The sequence below is a fragment of the Agrilus planipennis genome, unplaced genomic scaffold (genome assembly GCF_000699045.2).
Source record: "Agrilus planipennis isolate EAB-ADULT unplaced genomic scaffold, Apla_2.0 scaffold21, whole genome shotgun sequence".
In the NCBI taxonomy this organism is placed as follows: domain Eukaryota; kingdom Metazoa; phylum Arthropoda; class Insecta; order Coleoptera; family Buprestidae; genus Agrilus; species Agrilus planipennis.
In genome coordinates this window covers 809,898-815,138 of record NW_020439030.1, presented here as the reverse complement: position 1 = coordinate 815,138, position 5,241 = coordinate 809,898, and the positions used below count along the sequence as shown (strand labels likewise).

Below are 5,241 nucleotides of genomic sequence, written 5' to 3'. Positions count from 1 at the left end.
GAGTTGAAGAATACTAATAATTAATATAAAAGTTAATTCCGTTTACCATAATTTCTCAGTTCTCAAGCTCAAATGACGCGCAATCTAGTGGCATCAACTAAATTATGATATATTCAGGAGTTTTTGAATAAATCGAAATTGGACTCCACCTGCACCCGAAACAATTTTGCTTTTTTTGTAGCAAAACCAATAGACACACAATTATGTTACTTACATATGTAGAACCCGCAAACGACGCATAATATAATCGTAAAATTTAAATCAGAGAATTATTTATGTTGGATACCAGTTCACACGACTCGATTATAATCATTGAAATATAAGCGAAGCCTGTATGCTATGGTTGGAGTTCAATGATTATAGCGTATCTATGGATTATAAAATGTGAATCTATGGTGATAATTCATAAAGGATCAGTGGATAGTTCTGTGAATAGCCCTTTGTGTATCTATTATCTATGGTCTAGTCCCAAAACGGCTCATCGCCATTTTAAAAGTAAGAATTTTACAATTTTACTTGCTTTTTTGTATTTTTATTCTATTTCATTATATATTTACTTCATACAATAGTTAATTTGTTATTTCTACAGATTCCATCAAAGATAAATGAGAGAGAAGATTGAAGTTTATTTTTGATGCTACTGAAAAAGCAAGTCGTCTCCTATGGTGTTTTATCTGTTAAGTTATCATCTTGGAGACTTATAGTTAATTAAGGTGAGCATACATACTATATTATATATGTAGGGTATTAATTGATATTAACAAAAAAAGGGTTGAACATTAACTAGGGAAGCTAAAGAAATTGTATTTGAATACTTTTTCATTGATTTCATTTTATAGGAACACTAGAAAACTCCAGATGCCATTAAATTAAGGAGCATTCGTTGTATCAGTCCTCATTTGCTCCACAAAATAAATGTGTACTTAAAGTCCTAAAGAAAGCATGGAAGTGCCTTTTTTCCATTGGGAATGAAGACAGTGTGCTGTTGCTGTAGGAAGGATTCATGACAGTAAATTTGTAAATAACTATCAATTAGACATAGTAAATGAGATTCCAGAAACTTCGTATCTCTTAGACATTTGTAACTTGCTTCAATAGACAACTTTTAAACAATGTGTTTTAGAAAGTGGTAATTAATTACTTTTTCTTGTCCGTTTCTATAGATTGTCTAACGAACAAATGAGAAGAAAAATTGCAGTTAATTTTGATGCTGTAGAAACAACCGTTGCTTTTGGGGCATTGGTTGTCTCAGTCATCAAGTGGCTGTGCCTATGGTCCTAAAAAAAGCATGAAAACGCCATTTTTCCATTGAGAACGGAGACAGTGTGCTGTTGCTGAAGAAAGGATTTATGACAATGAACTGGTAAGTAACAGTATCAATTAAAAATAGTAAGTGAGCTCCCAGAAACTTCAATTTCTTAGACATTTGTAACTTGCCTCAATAGACAACTTTTAAACAACATTTCAGCATAACATACTTGCTTTAAAAGTGGTAATTGATTACTTTTTTTGCCCGTTTCAATAGATTGTCGTAACAAATTAGAAGGAATTGGTGCTACTGAAACAACCGATGCTTTTGATGTTTTCATCTTGCAACATTATGCAGTAAGTTTTGGCCCTGAGAATGGGAGGCAAATTGAAATTAATTTGGAAGCCACTGAAACAAGAAATTGTCTGCNAATAATAATAACAGAACAGATACAACATTAACAATATATGTTGATAGGAGTTCAATTGTATATATAGAAAAGCCCAAAAATGTAAATGAATGGTCAAACACCATAAACCAGATGGAGGGTAACTGCTTTACCTAAACATTCAGAACAAGTATGCAGTTGTTCAACATGATAGAATGTTTAAATAGGAGTTCAATTGTATATATAGAAAAGCCCAAAAATGTAAATGAATGGTCAAACACCATAAACCAGATGGAGGGTAACTGCTTTACCTAAACATTCAGAACTAATATGCAGTTGTTCAACATGATAGAATGTTTAAAAATTAGTTAATATCTGTGTACAAGCAATAACACTCCAAAATGTATGTTGTTTGACTATTAATTATATTTATATTTTACAAACAAATGTATAACACCTAATTAGTAGAACTATAAGTAAAAAACAAAATTTTTTCAATCTGAAGATGATTAAATAAACTAAGACGTTACTAAAAACATATAGTTTTGTAGTTATTTGATCGCCACACTGGAAAAAACTACATAACATAATCAAAATTAATACCTATTTATTAAGCTGTGATGACATTTATCTATTCTCCACAGTATAAATTTACATTATCGTGCGTCTATGATATTTACATTAGTTCAACCATGTATTATGCATGTTATTTACTAAGTTGCTAAAATACTGTTTCGTTTTACAGGAATGTTGGATGAATTCCAGATTCTGTTAAATTATGGGGTCTCAGTCGTCAATCGCTCCAGAAAGTAGCTGTGCCTATGCTCCTAAAAAAAGCATGAAAACCCCATTTATCCATTGGGAACGGAGACAGTGTGCTGTTGCTGAAGAAAGGATTTATGACAATGAACTGGTAAGTAACAGTATCAACTAAAAATAGTAAGTGAGCTCCCAGAAACTTCAATTTCTTAGACATTTGTAACTTGCCTCAATTGACAACTTTTAAACATTTCAGCTTAACATACTTGCTTTAAAAGTGGTAATTGTTTACTTCTTTTGCCCGTTTCTGTAGATTGTCATAACAAATTAGAAGGAATTGGTGCTACTTCATGTTTTTATCTTGCAACATTATGCAGTTAGTTTTGGCCCTGAGAATGGGAGGCAAATGGAAATTAATTTGGAAGCCACTGAAACAAGAAATTGTCTGCAGTGATATCCCTCCTAGATTTGTTTTGTTCTGCTCATGATACTGGTAGACTTTGGAACGCTACGTTCTACAAGTAGTCAAGGTGAGAAAACAAGACGTAATTAATATCACTTGCTCTTTATTAATCTATAGTGGCATTTCTTTTAAATTGTTATCAATTGGCCAGAGTATAGATTGATGTTGTGGCGTATGTATAGTATTTTAAATATCTATAGTCCACATCACCCATGGTATATCGTTTAACGTTTATGTATTGTCACATTACAAATTAATGTTATGTGCGTCTATGATTGTTTCACATCTATATGTCAAATTTAGTCTGTCGTGTAAACTTGGCACTCGTCACCATTTTATATTTCAGCTGTTTTGCTTGGTTTTTGGTGCGTGTTTGATCTCTTCCTTAATTAATAGTGTGATTAATGTGTTTTTTTTGCCCATTTCTACAGATCGTTCAACAAATGAGAGGGAGTTGAAGTTCAGTTTGGTCTTACTGAAACAAACATTGTCTACATGGGTGTGGTCTTTGGAAACTGCATTCTTGATTTGCTGTTTTCGTCTTAGGTTTCATCATCATTATGCAGTTAGTTTTGAACTGATGAGTGAGAGCAACTGGATATTTATTTGAATTCCAATGAAATAAGAAATTTTCTGCATTGGCATTACTCCTGCATTTGGTTTGCTTTTCACACCTGCAAACATTGGAACATTACAGTCTACACTTAATTAAGATGAGAATACTTGATATAATTAATTTTAATTGCTCTTTATTAATCTATGGTGACATTTCTTTTAAACTCTTATCTATTGGCCAAAGTATAGATTGAAGTTATGGCGTATGTATAGTATTTTAAATATCTATGGTATGTATTTAAACGTTTGTCTACTGTTTACAGTTTAAATTGACTTGTCCATCTGTGGAGTTTTAATAATCTATTGTCTACATTATAAATTAATGCTATGTGCATCTATGATTAGTTCACATTTATGTCATGTTTAGTCTGTCATGTAAACTTGACGCGTGTCACCATTTTATAGTTCAGCTGTTATATTTCGTTTTTGATGCGTGGTTTTAAGGGTGTTTGATCTTTTCCTTGTTTAATAGTGTGATTAATATCTTTTTTCCCCATTTCTACAGATTGTTTAACAAATGAGAGGGAGTTGAAATTCATTTTGGTCGTACTGAAACAACCATTGTCTACATGGGTGTGGTCTTTGGTGAACTATATTCTTGATTTGCTGTTTTCGTCTTCGCTTTGCATCATTATGCAGTTACTTTTGAACTGATGAGTGAATAGCAACTGGATATTTATTTGAATTCCACTGGAATAAGGAATTTTCTGCATTGGCATTATTCCTGGGCTTGGTTTGCTTTTCACTCCTGCAAACTTTGGAACATTACAGTCTACAGTTAATTAAGGTAAGAATATTTGATATAATTAATTTTAATTGTTCTTTATTAATCTATAGTGCCATTTCTTTTAAACTGTTATCTATTGGCCGGAGTATAGATTGAGGTTGTGGCGTATGTATAGTAATTTAAATATCTATATAGTCTGTAGCATCTATGGTATGTCGTATAACGTTTATCTACTGTTTACAGTTTCAATTGACTTGAGCATCTGTGGAGTTTTAATAATTGTCTATGGTCTACATTATAAATTAATGCTATGCGCATCTATGATTAGTTCTCATTTAAATGTCATATTTAGTCTGTCATGTAAACTTGACGCGTGTCACCATTTTATAGTTCCGCTGTTATACTTGGTTTTTGATGCGTGTTTTTAAGTGTGTTTGATCTCTTCCTTAATTAATCGTGTAATTAATATGTTTTTTGCCCATATCTACAGATCGTTCAACAAATGAGAGGGAGTTGAAGTTCATTTTGGTCGTACTGAAACAACCATTGTCTACATGGGTGTGGTCTTTGGTGAACTATATTCTTGAGTTGCTGTTTTCGTCTTCGCTTTGCATCATTATGCAGTTAGTTTTGAACTGATGAGTTAGAACAACTGGATATTTATTGAATTCCACTGGAATAGGGAATTTTCTGCATTGGCATTATTCCTGGGCTTGGTTTGCTTTTCACACCTGCAAACTTTGGAACATTACAGTCTACAGTTAGTTAAGGTGAGAATACTTGATATAATTAATTTTAATTGCTCTTTATTAATCTGTTTGCCACCGTATCTGTTTCAGATCGAGGCAATTTTTGTGTGTCTTAGGCGGCATTGGCTTTTGTGTTCTTTTATCCTGGTCTTTATAATCCTTTTCGTAGTTTCATTGTAAACCTGAGCTACAAAAAGGAGTATATCGTTATGCTAGTTCGAAACAATTTAATTTGAAAGTGGTAGATTTCAATGAATTTGAAAGGAACATGTTTGCATTAATAGTGGAATT

General features: G+C 32.4%; 1 long non-coding RNA gene across 5 annotated transcripts; it reads left to right on the top strand.

Moving 5' to 3' along the window:
* Nucleotides 1–99: 99 nt before the first annotated feature.
* LOC108740550 lies at nucleotides 100–3,414 on the top strand. 5 transcript variants are annotated; one of them, XR_003231498.1, is made up of 4 exons: nucleotides 100–495; nucleotides 590–713; nucleotides 840–1,363; nucleotides 1,526–1,672. It is a non-coding gene; the product is annotated as an uncharacterized LOC108740550 (long non-coding RNA). The 5 variants fall into 5 exon arrangements; XR_003231500.1 differs by lacking the exons at nucleotides 100–495; nucleotides 1,526–1,672 and adding exons at nucleotides 2,710–2,926; nucleotides 3,291–3,414 and having other exon boundaries at nucleotides 511–713; XR_003231501.1 differs by lacking the exon at nucleotides 100–495 and having other exon boundaries at nucleotides 511–713; nucleotides 840–1,009; nucleotides 1,164–1,363.
* The last annotated feature ends 1,827 nt before the right edge of the window (nucleotides 3,415–5,241 follow it).